This window comes from Halichoerus grypus, chromosome 5 (assembly GCF_964656455.1).
Source record: "Halichoerus grypus chromosome 5, mHalGry1.hap1.1, whole genome shotgun sequence".
Taxonomy (NCBI): domain Eukaryota; kingdom Metazoa; phylum Chordata; class Mammalia; order Carnivora; family Phocidae; genus Halichoerus; species Halichoerus grypus.
The window spans coordinates 37,028,657-37,049,234 of NC_135716.1; the positions used below are offsets into that span (position 1 = coordinate 37,028,657).

Below are 20,578 nucleotides of genomic sequence, written 5' to 3' on the forward strand. Positions count from 1 at the left end.
TCCATGTAGAGTTCCAAGATAGAGTAAGAAGTCCAGATTTACCCTCCCGTGTGAAACAACCAAAATATTGGAAAATATATATGAAACAGGGCGCCTGGGTGGCTCAGTTGTTAAGCGTCTGCCTTCGGCTCAGGTCATGATCCCAGGGTCCTGGGATCGAGCTCCGCATCGGGCTCCCTGCTCCAGGAAGCCTGCTTCTCCCTCTCCCACTCCCCCTGCTTGTGTTCCCTCTCTCGCTGTGTCTCTCTCTGTCAAATAAATAAATAAATAAAATCTTTAAAAAAAAATATATATATATATATATGAAACAAAGATATGCAAGACACTGGAAATCAAGCACAAAAGACTGTGACCCTGGCATATGAAAAGCAAAAGCGGTGAGCCCTACAACTGTCCTTGAGACAACTTCCAGGATATGAGTGCAGAAAGAGGAACCAAAGCCCAGCACTCTCCCCAGTTAGAGGAGACAGTGCTGAGAGTATAGGAAGATCAGAGTGGTTTGAATTCTCAAGAAAGAGTACCATGGGGGGGAGACAGCTGCATAGACATAGAACTCCACAGGTCTTCAGAGGGTCTCCTTTGGTAGTCAGCAGACAAGGGAAAGTGAAATGGACATACAAATGGCCAATAAACACACAAAAAGCTGTTCAACTTCATTAATTGTGGGAAATGCAATTCAAAACCACAAAGAAGTACCACTTCACACCCACCAGGATGGCCATAATGAAAAAAAAAGAGAGAGAGAGAGAGAGAGAGAAAAGAAAAACAGAAAATAACAAATATTGGCAAGAATGTTGAAAAACAGAAACCCCAGTACATTGCTGGTGGAAATACAAAATGGTTCAGCTGCCAGGTCAACAACTTGGAGGTTCCTCAAAAAGTTAAACAGAGACCCAGTAATTCTACTCCTAGGTTTATCCCTCCCCCAAAATTGAAAACAGGTGCTCCGATATATGTATATACATACTGTGTAGAGTATACGCATACACATGTTCATAGCAGCACTATTCACAATTGCCAGAAGGTAGAAACAATTCAAATGCCCATAATGAATGAATGGATAAAGAAATTATGGCATATACATACAACGGAACATTATTTGGCCACAAAAAAGAATGAAGTTCTAATATATGCTACAATGTGGATGAACCTTGAAAACCGTACACTAAGTAAAAGAAGCTAGACCACAAAGACCATACATTTTGAGTGGGAAATGAAGAGGAACCAGACAATATGACTGAGAAGCACTCAGAATTAGAAGAGCAACCAAGAAAAGAAGCAAATGGAAAAAAGTATTTCAAGAAGAGAGTGATCAACTTTTTAAATATCGCTGCCAAGTTAGATAAAATGAGGACTGTGAACTGCCAAGTGAATATAACAATGTTTAAGTCACTAGTAACTTGGATAAGAGCAGTTTTAATGGAGTGGGGGAAGCAAAAGACTGGGTGGCTCAATCGGTTAAGCAACTGTCTTGGGCTCAGGTCGTGATCTCGGGGTCCAGGGATCGAGCCCTGCATGGGGCTCCCTGCTCAGTGGGGAGTCTGTTTCTCTCTCTCCCTCTGCCCCTCCACCCAGCTTGTGCTCTCACTCTCTCTCTCTCAAATACAATCTTAAAAAAAAAAGAAACAGGAGAAAAAAATGGAGCCAGGTACACACAATTCTTTTGAGAAGTTTTACTGCTAAGAGGACAAAGAAATGCAGTGGTAGCTGGTGAGAGATGGGATTCAGAGAAAGTTTTGTTTCATTTTTTTGAGATGGGAGAAAAAAAAAAAACCATCATGTTTCTACACTGGAGGGAATGATCCAGTTAACAGGGAAAACTGAATGATACAACTGAATGAGTACAGATTTACTGGAGTGAGATCCTTGGGTAGGGAGAAGTGGTGGGATAGTGAAAAAGCTTTACATGGGAGCACAGATATTTCATTTATAAAAACAAGAAGGCAGAGTACTAATTATACATGCTGAAAGGTAAGTAAAGGGGTTGTGTAGTGCATGAGAGTCTCTTCTCACAGCTACACTCTTTTCAGAAAAGTAGGAAGTGAAGTCATCATCCATGAAATGGGTCCAAAGGAGGAGACAGTTTGGGATGCCAGAGTGTTTGAAGAGAGGATGAAGTGAGAAACAATGATTTTAGGAAAGTGCTTCTCATACATTAGTGTGCACAAGAATCACCTAGGGAATTTCATTAAAATGCAGATTATGATTTTATAGATCTAGCCTATAGTCTGAAGGTGATTCTCTGAGATGATGTTAATGTTCTGCTGCAGAGTAACCACACTTCCAGTAGTAAGGTATAGGAGTGCAGAGGATAAAAAAAGACTACCAAGAGGCAGTAAGAACCTGCTTTTAGGAGGTCATGAAATTACAGTGAGATTAGAAAAATGCATAGTCATGTTGACTAATCTCAGAGAGTTTCCTGGTACAATAATAATCTAACCTTAAACAGCTGTTGTTGTTGTTATTTTATCTGACTACAGAAGAGAGTAATCAAATTGTGGTTCATATGATCTTCCAGGTTACAAAATAAAAATAATAGCACTTTTCATGTGCTAGGCACTACCCTAAACACCTAGGCTTTATCTCATTAATTTCAACAACAACCGAGGGAAGTAGGTTATACACTAAACTCATTTTAGAGATGTTAAAAGTGAGCCCTAGAAAAATGAAGTTACATGACCAAGATCATATAAGCAAAAAAGCTCAAAACCAGGTCTGTTTGACTGCAAAGCCCTGCACTTAAACTTTTTTTTTCTGTAATACCTCTCAAATAAGTTCTCTCTCTTCTAGTATCCACTTCTAGTATCCACTAATAGCTTTTTACAAAATAAGTAATTCAAGTAAATATCCTATCCTCTCCATACCCTTTAAGTTCTAGGTCTTATTATTTCCTCCATGTGCAATTTAAAAATTTCACTAGAACCTCTTTCAGTTCCTATGTCTTTTTTAACTTTACCTCTATTCCCATTATTTTTCATGTCTAATGTGACATAGTAGGCCATGACTAGATGTTTATTAGTTATAATATAGTTAGGAAAAAACACTGCTAAAACTTTTCCTATTTTGGATTCAGGAAAAAAAAAAGTGTAAGTCAGTATCTACTTATTTTAACCTAAAAACCTAAAGTTAAACAGTCTTTTACACTACAATTTATGTTTCTTTAAATCAGTATTAGTTCAATTGTGATTGGTACGTAGGGCAATGATATCAGCCAATATATATAACCAAAGGGTTGTGTTGATTCAGATGCAGTTTTTCTCAGCACATTTTGAAGCTTTCAGCTTTCTCACAATTAAAGGGAAAACTTTTACGATATATGATGCTCTTAAGGAAAAGGACGATAATCCCAAAGAAATACAGTATTTTCCTTCCACACCAGTAGTGACTGCTTCAGCGGCTTCATGAATCACTACACCTTCCATATGTCGAGCTATTTGAAGAAGATGGGAGTGTAGATAAAGAACATGCTAAGACATGTGCCCTATGTTTTTAAAAAAATTTTATGAGAAAGTTTATACACTGGTTCATATTTTTTTATTTTGATGAAACCGATCACTCCTAAAAGCAGATTTCCTCAAAGATCTGCATCTCAAACAAACCATGAGCCCCAGGATTTAAGGCTATCCTGACAAGGATGCTCATTACAACTGCCAGAGATTTAACTGTGCTAGTATTTTTACTAAAACTGTTACTGTTTTTCTTAGTCCTCTGGTTATATAGTTCCATATGTTTTGAGTGGTAATTGCTTCTTCTTCTTCTTCTTCTTTTTATTTTTGAGTGATAATTGCTTCTAACCCTATTTTCCCGATAAGCCCTGTTATTTTATGTGCCAAATGCAAAGATTTTCGGGAATACATGTATAGTGTTGTGGGGGAAATGCATATACTACAGAATGCCTTTACAATCACACACATACATATGCACCTTTGTGTGTGATATTATACACAGGATCTAACGAAGCTTCAGTGAATTTCTCATTTTAATAATCACAATCTATTAACTATGAATTACTTGCAATCTTAAATATACATACATGTATACATAAATATGTGTATGTATAGAGACATAAATGCAGAGAGAGAGAGGAAAGAAAATACTCATGTACCCAGGTACTACCCACTATTCTAGGCCTCATCATGACTTTCCTACCTCAAGACGGTATGATTAAAAAAACTCACTAAAATAATAACTTTAAATACTTAATGATTTGACAACAGAGATAGTCTCCAAAGAGAACACAGGATGCCACTAGAACCCCAGAAGGAGTTATAGGAAAGACCTACTTTACAGTAAGTGCCCCTCTTTACTCGTACTACACTACTAAGGGAGACTTCCTAATTTACATAAGACCATTCTTCCCTTATTTCACCATTATATTGAATCTGCCCTCAGTTATTCAATCATTAATTAAATCAACATTCATTAGGCACCAACTAGAATAGGAACAAAAGATACAAAGACAAATTAAAACAGAACCACTGCTCTTATCAATATTTATTTAGTAGAGACACCGAAGTAAATAAATAAGCAATGCTCTAAGCATGTACGAAGTTTAATGGAAACACAGAAGGGAGAAGGTTTTGGAGTCAAAGGCAGAGGCCTGAATCTGGCACTGACACCTGGACCACATCACTTAACTGCAGATTTCTTAAATGTGAAATGAGATTAACAACATGTATTTTATAGGGTTGTTATGAAGACTGAAAAGACAATGTTCATAAAATGTTTCCTACAGAGTAGAAATTTAAAAAGTGATAGCTACTGCAACCATCATCATCACCATCATCATTACCATACCTTAGTGATGAAATCAGACGAAAAACTAAGAATAGTTCTGGTTTTAGATTTCCTAGAACCAGAAATGTCATTTACCAGAAGCAAAAGTGTGTTGAATTATTTGGCTAAGGTATCCAATCATACAAAATGGTCTTCCAAGGGACAAATATAAGGGAAAAAAGACTCAGCATCCTATGGGTGAGGGTATACAGTGCTAGGATAGGCACATTCAAGAAATGAAAATCTAGTAGGGTCAGGACGATACATAATAGTGATGCACCTTAATTAAACATGCCTTTGTAGCAGTTTCTTGAGGAAAGTGGCTCCTATATATATGTCTAATGGAAACCATACCAAATAGCACACCTTCTTTTCCACTTGTGTATGTCTTTATGATAGCTGATGGAGAACTACTCTGTCCCTAACTGCTACTATCAGAGTAGGATAATTGTGCATATTAGGTACCCAGTGGGTACCCCCAGTGGGGGAAAAACCTAATTTATCTAGTAACCTAAGGAAGCCCAAGACTAACAATCCTGGATATTATTCTCCAAAAACTATCTTAATTAAGATCAGAGTGCTTTACAGCTGCACCAGAACTACAACCCTGATACCCTTCACTTATGGGAGATACTGTCTCTGATGTTCTGCCATGGAGATTGTCTGCTATCCTGCTCTCACATGTTTATACTCTAAGAAAGGTATCAGTAAACTACAGCCTGCAACCCAAAATCAAAATACTATCTATGTTTGTACAGATCACACGCTAAGGTTTCTACATTTTAAAACAGTTGAAAAAGATCAAAAGAACAATACTGCGTGATGTGAAGATTATATTAAAATCAAATTTCAGAGTCTATATTAAGTTTTATTGGAATACAACCATATTCATTCATTTACATATGGTCTATTGTTGCTTTCCTACTACAAGAGCAGAGTTAAGTGTGTGAAACAGACACCTGTGGTCTGCAAAGTCTAAACTATTACCTGGCCATTTATCAAAAGTTTGCCAACCCTTGAAATGAGACTATATATGAGAGGTAAGGCTCTCCAGCCTTAATACTGAGAGGCACTGAATACCTATCAGTTCCTTAAGACTATAATTAAGTATCTAATGAATTATCCTGTAACACTGGTATGATCACTCTGAAGTCCTCTTCTGGTGATAATACCAGGTTAATAGCCGTTGTTTGCTTAAGCACTTATTACTATATGCCAGATTAATCATCTTCATTTTACAGATGAGGAAACTGAGGATCAGGGAGAGGTGGTACCTTGTTAAGTTTACCATAGCTAGTAAGTCAATCCCAGTATTGTCTCCTCCAAAGAAAGCCTTTGGGCATAAACACTACTATCTGGAATAAGAGTACAGAAAATATAAGAATTGGAAGTAAGGATCTCCCTCAAAAGAAAGGAATTTTCCACAGTGATGTAGATAATGATGTGGATAATCAACAGTCTACAGAAATCAAAACCAAGTCCCTGAAAGAAAGGGATAATCTATCCAAGAAAGCTTTTTGAAAGTAACTAAGAACTAAGTTTACATACCAAAATTGACTCCCACTGTTAGTTCCCTTGCTTCTGTCAGTGGTACCACAAATTCTCTTAATTTTCCAAGTTGTATAATAGATGATCTACACCACCTTTTGCTTTTGCAGATCATAACCAACTAGGCATAGACTCATGAAAAAAGTATAATTAGAAAACAGTATATATCTTTATTCTGAAATTATGCCCCTCCTATTTTTAAAATGTTAACATGTCCATTGTTTTATGAAATGAAGGTGATTATCAATAAAGTTTTTACAAATTTCCTTGATAAAAAAGTTGGTATAAAAAAAGAAAAGAGAAAGTTACATTAATTAAGGGAGTCAGCATTGTCTTAGATATAATATCTTCAAGTTTATGACATAATGTTTTGGGAAAAAACAGTGGTTTTCCTTTGTAATCAGGTAATACTAATGCATGTGTTTGGTTGTACATGGATTCATAACCTACAGGCCATAGTTTTTTATTAGAATGAGCACACTCTTTACTGTATAACTATGTGGTTAACACATATATTGAAATTCTATTTTAAGTCTACACTTAAACTGTTCTTTAATTTTATTACAAATACTCAAGGTTGGGGCACCTGGGTGGCTCAGCTGATTAAGCATCTGCCTTCAGTTCAAGTCATGATCCCAGAGTCCTGGGATTGAGCCCGGCATTGGGCTCCCTGCTCAGCCAGGGAGCCTGCTTTTCCCTCTTCCTCTGCCTCTCACCACCACCCCCCCCCCCAACTTGGGCACGCTTCTGCTTGCTCTCTCTCTCTCTCAAATAGATAAATAAAATCTTTAAAAAAAATATTCAAGGTTGAGCAACAGAGTAGATTTGGGGGATTTACTTCTTTAAAATAAGTGTACATTTTTTAGTTACATGGAGCACTCAGCATATACTTTCCTTTACTATCTAAAATACAAAACATCATTGTAATACCCATATTACTATGCTTCCTATCCTTTATATTTGCCCATCATCAACACGGATTTATTTTCTAGAAATTACACAGAACCCACAATCCTTAATTTAATCCTGATACAACTAATTTTGCTTTCCAGCCAAGTTAGAAAAATGTAAAAATATTCTTATGGAGAGTAACATTAAGGAACCAGTTGTTCAAAATATAAACATTTAAAGTACACCCTTGGAAGAAAATTAATATTCTGACTTTTATGAAAATGTTGCCTTTAAAGGTCCCAAAGTTATTTTATGATATAAAATTCTGTTCAAGTATTAAATATGTATTTTAAGTTTATTTGCAAAGAATATATATATATTTTAAGAACTATGTATTTTTCGATCAGCTTATATATGTTACAACAGCAATCAAGATAGAATTCACCAAATACACCATACCTAAGTATTTATTTCTAAACTAATTTTAAGATATGAAAGGACTTACTTAACATTAATCCTTATATAATTCAGAGAAAAAGAAAGTAGCATCTTCCAGAGTAGTCTCAAATATTATTCCCACACTTTTAAAGCTATCTAAGATTTTGACGCATCTAAATCAATTATTACCACAACAGGCAAAATCTGAAACTAAAAATCTTATAGAAATGTTATGAGTTCAATAGTAAAAAGTGTCCAATGATTAGAATGTGAATATGCTTTGGAAAGATAATTGTTAAACAGAGGTCTTCCTTACTTTTTGCCTTCCCTGGTTATCAAGATGTGTTGTCATGACAGGGCATGACAAGTAAATGGCAGCGAACGACAGGCACCACAAGATGGTGCTAATATCCTCTTATAACTGGCTGGACAGACCACTGCCACTCTCTTCAGATGTGGCGTTAAGGTGAGACTCTCCGACCCACAGGGTGGATACCAACTATAACATCTCCTGGTCTAAGAAGAAAAGTAAAACATTAACAATTTGGGGAGGTTTTTATTGTTGGTAGTAGAAAAAGGTTATGAATTTAAATTTGTCTAGAATTAACATTTGGTTTTCATCAAGATTCTTTTCATACAATCATAATATTTTACATGAAAAGGAGGTAACTAAGCAACTATCTTTATGCTACTGTCAAATAAAATTACTAATTTATACTCAACGAATAAACTACCATCATACACAAATCAAGAGTTCTTTATAAACAGTGTTCTTATGTGGGACACTGGTACAAATAATAGTCCATATCATGAAACCCATATTCATACTTTCAAAATCTGTTTCCCAGATTAACACTTTTACTTATTTCTGTACAGTTATTCATCTTCTGAATGTAATAGACCCTTAGAAAAACATGTTACTCTTTCTCACAGCTCAGGTTCTAAAGGCACTACACCAACTGCTGCAATCATCCCTCCTTGAGTTGCTTTAAGTCCTTGTTAGACACATGGATAGATAGAAGGAAAAAAGGAAGGAAAGGGAAAAGGACTGTTCAGCTTCCAGAAGTACAACAGCAATTCAGAATAAAAAGTTGCTAAAGAGAGTTATTCTATTCATTTGTTTATATACTCAATACTTATATGTTTATGATATATACATGTTTATATATAAAATAACATTTAATCCTCAAAATAAATAATCCCTGTTTTACCAATGCTCAAACTGGATTTTAGAGTGGTAACAACAACAAAAAAAGGTTGCCCAAGGTCACACAACCAGCAAGGCCTAACTGACTTCAAAGGCTCTTTCCACTATGCCACAAAATGACGATGCTAATACTGATGCAGATAGTTTATACTGAGTGGTAACTTTACGCCAAGTAATGTATTAAGCATTTTACATCTATTTTCTCAGTTAATCCACACAACAACCCTGGGATACATTATTATTTTCTTCATTAAAGATGAGAAAATTGAGGCACCGAGAGGTGGAATGACTTTGTCAAGGTCCTACAACGAGTAAGTGGTAAAGCTGGGATTCAAATCTAAGCAATGTCTACAATAGCTCTGTCACTTAACCATGTCACAGTACTGCCACTCATAAAATACACAACTATTTCCTTTGGGAGTAAAACAAATGGCTGTTTAATGAGGAGTAAAACAAAAACAAAAACCTCTTATTAAGCACATAAAATGAACAGAAATGATACAGCAGACAGTACGGAAAGAGACCTCAAAAAGCTTGAAATCTAAGTAGAAACATACAGTTCCTTAACTTAAAAAATACAACAATCAAAAACCACAAGATAAAATAGTAGGAAAAGTAAAATGATTAATTACCAATAACTTAAAAAAAAAAAACTATGATGTTACAAAGGGTAAAATATGATGAACTACAAACAAGAATTGACACAAAAATAAGCAATCGCTTTAGATACAGCAGGTTGGGAAACTCACCGGAGAAAAGGTAGGTATTAACTGAATCCTTATGGAGAGATACATCTGAATTGTTCAGAAGGGGATAGAAAGAGCATTCTGAGCAGCTGATATGACTGAAAGTATGGGTGCAGAAAAGTGCAAAGTACATTCATGCGTTGATCAATGTGATTGAACATGATGTTTTTACACAGAAAAAAATAACATAGAAAAAGCTGAAGGGACTTTATTCTTCCACAGCCTTCAAAGCCTAGAGATGGATAAATATATCCACATTTCTAACTAACTATCTACATTTTCCATAATAAATATATCAGCAAGCAAAAAGAAACTAGATTCAAATCAAATGAAGAACCGGTCAAAAAGAAATTGGCTGATTATGACAGAAAGAAAAGGAGGAGATACAGAAATTAAAAAAAAAAAAAACTAATGGAGAAAATCTGAAGAAATTATTAAATAAACCAGTTTGCAATTCATAAAATATTCAACAAGCAATGCTTAAGGTTCTCTATAGTATTTAATTTTAACACTTTGTATAAGTACATGTAGTAAAATTATAATATAAAACTAATGCTCATTTTTTAAAATAATAATTAAAAAATAGGTAAAGATATTTGATTTCTTTTGTGCGAAACAAGAGAAAACTTAATCTGTAAACTCTTAATCTTGGAGTTTCTCCAAGATAAACTATTTCATTTTAACCTCAGAACAATCCTATGAGAAGTTACTTTACAGAAGAACGAACATAGTCACAGAAGTCCAGTGACTCAACTTAATTTATGTTATACCTGAAAGTGCTAAGATTCAAACCTAGTTTTCCAGATTTCAACCTGAAAATTCTTTTACACTATTACTAGTAGGTCTCATTTTCATTACAGTAAAACTTACAGTGCAAGCAAGCAAAGTTTCTGAAAATGATGTATAGTATTCCTTGGACCAGATACACTGATACTATGTAGGTAACACACCTAGCCCTAGAGCAGAGGTCCATACATTCATTCACCCAACAACTACTTATTAGGCACCAACTATATTCCGGGCACTACGGATACAGTAATTAATAAAGAAATAAAAGAGCAAGCACACAAGAAAACATCATATAATGATAAGGATAATTCAAAGACTTATAATACTACAATACTAAGAGCATGACTGAGTGACTCCTTAATAGAGGGTGGTCATGAAGACCGCTCTAGGAAACAGACATGTAAGCTGAAACAGAGCCGGCCAAGTGCAAAGCAGTAAAGCACAGCTACAACAACACACCTAAGCAGAAACATAAAGACAGTGTAGCAAGAACATAGCAGGCAAGGGGGAGAATCATAGATTAGATCAGAGAGATAGGTAGGGGATTTTCAAATTAGGAAAAAAAGTTGCAATTTTCTATACTCAATGTGAAAAGAGAGGGTAGATAATAATACAAGCTGATTTATAGTAAAGAAAAATAAAACCACTCTGAGTGTGATGTAAAGAATATAGCAAAGCAAGTTTGGAAGCTTGAAAGCAGAGACACCAATCAGAGCTGAAATAGTCTAGCTCTATTTAACCTTTTCCCCACCCCAAATATCTGAGGGAAATTACTCCATCCCACAAGTAGCACCAATGGAGAGGAAGTTCTGATAAAACTCCTTGCCCTGTTTCAGAGGCTCTCTATTCTTCCACTGCCCACTTTCCAACTTCCCTTCTCCCAAGCCTAGAAAGTTTTTCTTTCATTGTTCTGTATCTTTTCCTTTTCCTCTGCCTCCGCTAAAAATCCACTCTGGATGCTACTCAATCAGAGTCTCAAAAGACTAATGACATTGCCTTCATTAAACATTCCTGATACTTTAAAAAGTTTTGATTCTAGATAGAGGCAATGAGATTCTGAAGATTATGTTTACCCTAGATAAGAGAACTCTAAAGATAATCTAGACTATAACAAGCAATTTCCATTTAAAAATCCAATTCTGACATACTTTCTAAATGTAGGCAAACTTTTATGCAGTTTGAGGATAAATATTTAAAGATATTCAAATTCCTAGCATGTGAACACACTAAAAACATCTATGGAAAATTAAAACCACTCTCAGGAATCTGATGAAATATCTAATTTTAGTTTAAGTTGTATTTCTTCGTATCTGAGGATATTTCTTCTCTATTGTTTAGAAAGCACAGACTTTGAAATACAAAAGGAAAAAAAAGGCCTGGAGTAGCAAGCCTGTAAAAGTGATTTCCCCCCAAAGTTGTAAGTTTTTAATTATTAAGAGTGAAAATTAGGGGCGCCTGGGTGGCTCAGTCGTTAAGCATCTGCCTTCGCCTCAGGTCATGATCCCAGGGTCCTGGGATCAAGCCCCACATCAGGCTCCCTGCTCGTGGGGAGCCTGCTTCTCCCTCTCCCACTCCCCCTGCTTGTGTTCCTCCTCTCACTGTCTCTCTCTGTCAAATAAATAAATAAAACCTTTAAAAAAAGAGTGAAAATTAAAAATCATTTCTCAACTTAACCAAATGTTTCCCAGTACTACCTAAGCATCAAAAAGCAATCTGTTATGTTATTTTTATTCCTCTAAAAAAGAATTCTTCACAATTATTGGGTGTTGTAAAATTCAAAAATAAAACTGAGTAGAAATAACTTAAGTCAAATCTCATTTTGTCACAGAAACAAGGTTATTTTCTTAATCATTGGTTTGATCATTGTGGAAATGAATATTGTTTAATCAGTTTTAGGTAAACATACCTAAATTTTACTATGAAATAAAGACTTTTAGAATGGAAAAAAAATCACATAAAATCACAGAATATCATATAATAACAATGTACTCTTCAAAGTTCTTGTCTTTTTTCCTAATTTTTTTAACTGCTACAAATCATGAAGGAGACTTCCTCAAGGATAGGGAACCCAGGACTTACTTGGAAATACGTTCAATCACTTTAAAAAAAGAGACTTTGGAGGAGATTTAGGTCAAGTACATGTAAGAACAAGAAACAGATCGAGCACTGCCTCTAGTGCTATCTTTTTTCAATAACTAATAACATTAGCCAGCAAGTGCTGTGCACTATTTTTTGGAAGAAGCTTGCTATGTTAAGAATGTAAGACTGTTGAATCACAGACCTGTACCTCTGAAACAAATAATACTATTATATGTTAAAAAAAAAAAAAAAAAAAAAAGATAGTAGGAAGGGAAATATAAAGGGGGGGAAATCGGAAGGGGAGACGAACCATGAGAGACTATGGACTCTGAAAAACAAACTGAGGGTTCTAGAGGGGAGGGGGTGGGGGGATGGGTTAGCCTGGTGATGGGTATTAAAGAGGGCACATACTGAATGGAGCACTGGGTGTTATATGCAAACAGTGAATCATGGAACACTACATCAAAAACTAATGATGTAATGTATGGTGATTAACATAACATAATAAAATAAAATTAAAAAAAAAAAGAATGTATCTTCTGAGGAGCACTTCACCTTACACCTGAGATATGCCTTATACCTGTCTTAAAAATCAGTGAGCTCACCTTTATTTGTCCTGAAATTAATCACCCTCTAACCCCCACTACACCACTTTACAATATCAAAGGACTAGAGTACTGAGGTTATTTCTTTTAACTTCACATGATTAAATGTTTTACTACATAAGCTTCTGTCATGCAATTTTCCTTAGAATAGTCAGTGGAACTCCTTTTCCTTTTTATCAGATTTTTCCTCCAGGACTGATATATGGGTGATGAGGAGGAACAGACGTTTTTGCCTGTTTTTCTGCTTGTAAGTAAATTCATTAGAACTTAGAATTTGGAAGAAAAAGCATTTAATCAAATTGTGCCCTTACTGCATAAATCTTTTGAATTTTTCTTTTGGAATTTCTTAAAAGAAAAATCCTTCCGTAATCACATAAAAAGTCATTCTATTTTATTTGTTGGCCAAAGCTCATGTTTTCTTGGTTGCACACAACTTTTTCTTTCAACCTTTGGAAATCTAGCTTCTTTTGATTACTCTCCACTTCTAATAAACCCTACGGAGCTATTTATGAGCCAAGAGATCCTTTCGCTGAGTAGGAAGGCTGCAGAAACAAAGTGAGGCTGGAAATAAGGTGATGGGACTCTTCTGAAAGACACTGGATGAGGTCGTTTTGTTTGTGTGAAGTCTGCCTACTACCAGTAGCAGGAATACTAACAGCATGGTATAACCTGTCAGGGTCTGTAGGTTTGAAATTATTGGAAACAAAATTACTTAAAAAGGAGACTGCCTATAATCTAATAGTATCACTCTGAAATCGAAAGTTTTAAACTATGGAGGTGAACCCTAAGTAGCTCCTACTATATTTCCTTTATAAATGTTTGGGAATGCTAAGATTCCACAAGAAGAGGGCAGAAAAAAAATAGTCCATCTGATATAACACAAGCAAGATGGATTATAATCTTATATTAAAAGAGATTAAGATCAGTTGAGCTCCTCTGTGAAGATGAACTATTCCCCTGTCAGAGCTGACCAATCCCTCTTCCACATACTCCCAAGGACATTATCGTCCCTTGTAACACTACCACACTGATTTATAATAAGATATGCATATCTCTCTTCTCTCTCTAGATATTAAGACATTCGATGACTTTTTCTTTGCCTCCATTATAACAGGACTCAACAAAGGTCTACTGAACAATTATCACATGTCAACATTCTTGAAAACTCACAATTAATGGGAATCAATATTAAGTAATTAAAGTACACATGATATTATGTAGTATAGGTATCAATAGGATGCTATTTGCAAATTTAGAGATATCTGACCAAAAACAAAACAAAACAAAAACAAAAAACCTCCTAAGTCTCCCAGGCAGTGGTCATGTTTTAAGAGAGATAATGTTTGATCTGGGTCTAGGAAGTTCAGTCAGTATTTTCCAGACTAAAAAGAGATTCCAGGAAGGAAGGAAGGCATTCTTGGAAGATAAAACACACACACACACACACACACACACACTTCAGGAACAAGAAAAGGAATGAACATAAACTGGTCAAGTGGGTGAAAGTAAACAGGTGATGTCATTCTGTTAATTAAGCTTAAACTCAAATCTTCTGGGCAGTAGGACGAATCTGTAATTTTTTTAAGACTTTCTGTATTTGTCAGAGAGAGAGAGTACACAAGCAGGGGGAGCGGGAGGCAGAGGTACTACAAGGGCAAGTATCAGATATTTCTATCCCAGGGTCTTAGGATAGAGTCCTGCATAGGGCTCCTTGTTCAGTGGGGAGTCTGCTTCTCCCTCTCCCATAGCCCCTCCCCCTACACATGTGCACCAGTGCATACATGCGCACTCTCTCTCCCCCTCTCAAATAAATAAATCTTTAAAAAAATAATAGCAAAGCTAATAACAAATTTAAAATAGTCTTCTAGAGAGGTTAGCAACTAAAATGAAATCGCTTGGAGTTTCCTCAACGTGAAATTATTTATGGTGGTAGGAGGGAAGTCAATCAGCAGATTGTAATATGAATCCCTTTTTAAGAATTACCTTGAAATTAACTTTGGTTATTTAATAGTTCTGTTCATTTTTAAATTGATACAATTTTAAATTAGTTTTTAAATTAAAAAATATTTCAGTATTTTTGAAAAAAAAGAGAACTATGATGGCAAATATAAAATAAAAAAAAGTACCCTTCTCAGTTTTTTTCCGAGGAGATTTTTTTGCTACTTTTATTCTACTTGAAAAATAGATTCTTAAGATTTTTATTTATTTATTTAAGAAAGACAGCATAAGAGAGAGCACAGGTAGGGGGGATGCGCAGAGGGAGAAAGAGACTCCCCACTGAGCAGAGAGCCTGATGTAGGCCTGGATCCCAGGACCCCAGAGATCAGGACCCGAGCCAAAGGCAGATGCTTAACGAACTGAGCCACCCAGGTGCCCCTTTGCTCGTTTTTAATTGCATTCACTGTGCAAGTCAGAAACTCAGATATTATCTTTAATATATCTCTCTTGAGGATGGCCACATATCATCCCTAAATACTTAGAATGTTACTTCCTAAATAATCCTCAAATTTTCTAACCTCTCCATCTCCAGCCTCCTTACCAAGATCAAACTAGTTATCTTTTTTGGAACTATTATCATATCCTCTCTAATAGTCCACCAACATTCACTCTCATGCCAACACGTACTAATCATGTCATTTCTTCACACTACAGCCAAAATGACCTTTTCAGAACTCAAATCTGATCCTGTCAACACCACCATTCAATGGCTTTGCTTTGCTCTAATGGATGGGAAAAAAAGAACTCCTTACAGGGACCACAAGTCTCAGCAGAGGGTGGCCCCTACCTTTCTCTCAAGATCCTCTTCACCTACATAATGCCTACACTAACTCCTTGATATCTAAACTGATTTCTTAACGTCAGGAAAGCTTACCCCAATTTTCCAAACCAAGTTGTCTTCCTATTATATAATCTCTCCTAACATGATGATTCTTTCCTCTGTGATACTATTACAATTTCAATTTTATATTTATCTGTGTGGTTACTTGTCCCTCCCACTTACAAGTTCTACAAGCACAAGTATCAGATATTTCTGTGATTCCACTATATCTTTACCACTTCGATGAAAATTCATCAAACATATGCAGTATAAAAAAATGCATGCATGCTACAATATATTAAAACAATACAGAGATTATAAGAAAGAATTCAAAATCTTTCCCCTTCCCCTCTAGTCACCAGAAATAACAACTGTTAATATTCTGTTGTGTGTTCTTAGGAGACATTCTGTATTTTAACACAACTCTGATTGCAAATACATATTGTTCTGGATTTGATTTTCTCCATTATGGATTCTAGATTTTGTGTAAGATATATTTGCAAGAGATACTGAGTTTTGCCTCCAATAAGGAACTATCAGTCTAAATAGCAAGAGGAAGAAAAGGCATGTTATTTTTAAATATGAAAAGTGTCCCACATTCTTTAAAAATAAACTATTCTCCTTTTCATGAGGCAGAAAATAATCTATTTTCAGTATGAAAAACTGGCAACCATCTGAGAGTTGCAAATTTTCTCAAAATAACATTTAAAGATGGCACTTGGCAGAATGTTTTCATGCTACGAAAAAAGTCCCCTAGTTTAACTCTGTGTGCATTTCAAGATACTTACACTATACACTAATGCGTTATCATTAAAATTATGGAAGAAATACAAAGAATTTATACTTAAGAACAAAATGTTCTATGAAAAACTGAAAAATAAAGGCATTTTAATAGCTTCCTCACTTTAAGTCATAGATCATGATGATTGTACTTTATTATTCCATGAAGATAAATAATATGGCCATTCTTACATCATTTAAAGCAAATTTTAAAATGTTAATGCCAAGCCTAGTTCTCTGATCAAAATCACCTTATTTGACTTTTAGAACAGAGGGTTGTTTTATATGGCTCCACAGGGAAATAGCATCATCTGATTTATGTCCATGGTGTTTAGCATTGCAGAGGTAAAACAAATAACTTCTGCATGTCATCTGAAAAAGTTTATTTTCATCATCCTTTTATTTAACAATCTTGATTTCATCTATAATCAGAAATGTGGTGTGCTAAGCATGGGCTAAAAACAGTTTATTTTGTTAGCAACTTAAAAACATAAGGCTGTTTGTTAATTATATCTCAATAAAGCTGAAGGAAAAAAACCACATAAGGCCATAAAATTAATCCTAGTAACAAAAAAAGAAATCTTATGACATACACCTCAGCAGTATTAGGGTTCAAGTTTTACCCCAGACAGGCAGATTATAACAATAAAATGACAAGTCCCTGGTACAGGTAATAGTACCAGTTCAGTAAATCCAAACATGTGGAAATGAACAGGGGCAAGTTATATCATGATCTGAACAGTATTTCCTAATTTACAATTTTTAAAAAAACTTAGATCTAAAAGAAAATATTATTGAGATTCTTACGCATGTGTATAAGGAGATGTGCAAAAATGTTCATGAGAGGATTACTTATAATTTTTTTAAAGATTTATTTTTTGGAGAGAGAGAGCGTGCATGCAAGCAGGGGGAGGAGCTGAGGGAGAGGGAGAGAATCTCGAGCAGACTCCTCGCTGAGCATGGAGCCTGATGCAGGGCTCGGTCCCACAACCCTGAGATCATGACCTGAGCTGAAACCAAGAGTCAGACACTTAACAGACTGAGCCACCCAGGCACCCTGAGATTTATAATTTTTAAATATGTTAACAACTTAAAATAATCATGAAGAAAAAATAAAACTACTGTGGTACATTCGGATAATGTAATATAAAGAAAGAAAATGAACGAGCCACAGTTACAAAGCTATGAGAGACGTACCATAAGTTGAATAAGAAAATGAAGGTAGAGAAAGAATACAAATGTCATGATACCTTTAACAGCTAATTTTTTTTTTAATTTATTTATTTTAGAAAGAGAAAGAATGCATGCACAAGTCGGGGAAGGGGCAGGGGGAGAGGATCTTCAAGCCCTATGAGTGTGGAGCCCAACAGGCAGCTCAATCCCATGAGCCATGAGATCATGACCTGAGCTAAAACCAAGAGTCGGACACTTAACTGAATGAGCCACTCAGGCACCCCCCATTAACAGCTAATTTTTGCCATGTATCACACCACTCCAAAACTCAGAGGCTTAAAACAACTATCATTTACTTAGCTTGGTATTCTGCAGGTCACCCATTTTCAGTAGCCCCACCTGGAAAGTCTTTCTGGTAGCCCTGGTTGATCTCAGCTGAGGCTGACTCTGATATCTGTAGTCAGCTGCCAGGTAAGCTGGACACTGAGTGCTTATGGGTTAGGGCACCTTAGCTCTCATCACCATGGTTTCTCATATTCTAGCTCAAAATTGTTCACATGGTGGTCTCAGGATTCCAAATAAAGAAAAAGAAGCTCCAGAATGCAATTCCTTTCTAAACCTCTGCTTTGTCATGTTTTCTAATGTCCTTTTGGCTGTAGCAAGTAACATGCCAATCCAAATTAGAGGAATGAAGAAATAGTCTATATATAATGTCACAGTGTAAGAGTCACAGAAAGAGATTTATATCAATTTTTATAATCTACCACAATATCACTTAGAATGAAGCAAAAGAATACTATATGTATTGCTGAATGTAACATACATACAAATATATCAAAAGTATGAAAATATGCATAGTAATGATAAGTGATAGGTTCAAGGTAGTGGTTTGCAGAAGAAAAATGAGAAAAGGGAAAAAATATAGAGGGAGATTTAATGAAATTTGCAGTTTCCCGTTTCATTAGCTGAAAAAGGATTTATAGCTGTTCTTGTAAAATGTTTCACCTTTTAGCATGTCTAATTTCATTTTTAAAATGATAAAAGGAATTAAAATTCCTATAAAATAAGGATATTACAAAGGGCCTTCAACATATTACTAAACAGGCTACAAAATAAAATCTGACAGAGTTTTTTTAAAGCCTAGTGAATGGAGGATCAATTTTACATTATTTGCATAATCAGAAAAGGATAAAAACAATAAAAAGGAACAGGATTAGTAAAATCTGACACCTGGTAGAAAAGAAAAAAAAAACTGTTAAATATATCCATGTTCAATATAGGCTACAAAATATTCATTTGGATAATGTACTGTCAAACATGGGCTAATAATTCAAACTTGTAAAAATATGAAGAAATAAGCCATCATGAGCTATGATCAAAAGAATAGTAGAAACAGACCTGCCAAAACTTTAAATAACAGCATTATTAAATGTAGATAATATAATAGTGTTTGAATTAATTAACTGAAGGGGATGGAATGGAAAACTTAAGAACTAAATATAATCAAAAAAGAATAGAGTGCTGAAAGACATTCAAAATGAATTTTTAAAAATATTCAATGAAATTATAAACACAGTGGATAGGTTCTGAAGAAATCACCCAAAATGTAACACAAAAAGAGAAAGATTAAAAATATAAAAGAGGGATACAGATACAAGAATGATGGAATGATTGTATCCAACATGTTCTATCAAAGGTTCAGAAGGAGAAAAGAGCGGGGAACAATATTTGAAGAAATAATAGCTGAAAATTTTCCAGAATTGATAAAAGACACAAATTCTCAGATTCAGACAGCAAAATGATTCCCAAGTAAGATAAATAAAATGAAAACCAAAACTGATAAATTAGGGTTAAAGTATATAAAAGAATGGTAAACAAAAAGATAAAATCAAGTACAAAAAATAGACCTATTACCTAAAAAGAAACGACAGACTAACAGCAGACTTCTCAAATAAATAAAGAAAACTATCAAGCAGAGTTTTATACCCAGATAAACTACTACTTGAGTTTCAAATAAGGCAAACTTTCTAAACAACATCCTAGAAAAATTTAATTTATCAAAACTAACTCAAGAGGAAATAGAAAATATGAATACCCTACACCTATCAGAGGAATTGAAAGAGTTTAAAAATGTTATAAGGGGAGGAAGAAGTGGGGGAGGGGAGAGAGAATAAGGAAGAGGAGACTGCAGTGGTGGAAAGAAAAAAGCAGAAAGAAAACAGAAGATTGTTTAAAAAAGGAGGAGGAGGAAGGAAAGGGAAGGAGGGTGGGAGGAAATACGGAGGAAGGAGCAGGACCAAACAGTTCTAAGAAAAATTCCATAAAACTTTTAAAGAGCATTCCAATATTTTACAAACTCATCCAGAGAATTTTTTTAAAAAAGTTTTACCAATTTATAAGTCTAGCAAACTTTCATACCAAATCAAGAAGAGTATAAGAATGAAAAACTTACACAGCAAGTTCACTAAGGAAAATACAAGCAAAAGAAATGTACATATGTGTGTTCTTCATAATTTATATAATTATTTGGGAGTATAAAATAATTTTCGAGCAGTGCTTTAACCACCTCTCAAAAATGTTGACATACACTATTCCATTATCATTTAGTAATATAAAAATAAATCATGACTAAGATGGGTTTGTTACAAGACTATAAGTATAGTTAAAAATGAAAATTCTTCAACACGATTAAGAGATCTACCAGATATCTATCTGGCTCAGTTGGTTA

At 35.0% G+C, this 20,578-nt stretch overlaps 1 protein-coding gene across 3 annotated transcripts in view; it reads right to left on the reverse strand.

The window, feature by feature from the left end:
* The window catches only part of VPS13B (vacuolar protein sorting 13 homolog B), a 741,629-nt gene that overhangs the window by 445,784 nt on the left and 275,267 nt on the right, over positions 1-20,578 (reverse strand). The window lies entirely within an intron of this gene.